Source organism: Nothoprocta perdicaria, unplaced genomic scaffold, assembly GCF_003342845.1.
Source record: "Nothoprocta perdicaria isolate Ctin4 unplaced genomic scaffold, notPer1 scaffold_44, whole genome shotgun sequence".
NCBI lineage: Eukaryota > Metazoa > Chordata > Aves > Tinamiformes > Tinamidae > Nothoprocta > Nothoprocta perdicaria.
Genome location: NW_020455688.1, coordinates 1684406 through 1684642, shown reverse-complemented (window position 1 = coordinate 1684642; position 237 = coordinate 1684406). Strand labels below are relative to the sequence as shown.

The window sequence follows — 237 nt, the reverse complement described above, 5'->3', positions numbered from 1 at the left end:
CTATGCATCCCTGTGTACCATGCATCCTTGCACCCCAGATCCCTGTACACTCTGCATCCCTGTGTACCATGCATTCTTGCACCCCAGATCCTTGTACATCCTGCATCCTTGTATAACATGCATCCCTGTACACTATGCATCCCTGTACACTATGCATCCTTGCACACCATGTGTCTATGCACACCATGTATTCTTGCATCCTAGCACCCCTGCGCCCCCAGATCCCTGCACTCAGCC

At 51.9% G+C, this 237-nt stretch overlaps 1 protein-coding gene across 1 annotated transcript in view; it reads left to right on the top strand.

Annotated features, from left to right (window-relative positions):
• Positions 1-237, top strand: part of DLD (dihydrolipoamide dehydrogenase) — an 18270-nt gene that overhangs the window by 3222 nt on the left and 14811 nt on the right. The gene's annotated exons all lie outside the window — the stretch shown is intronic.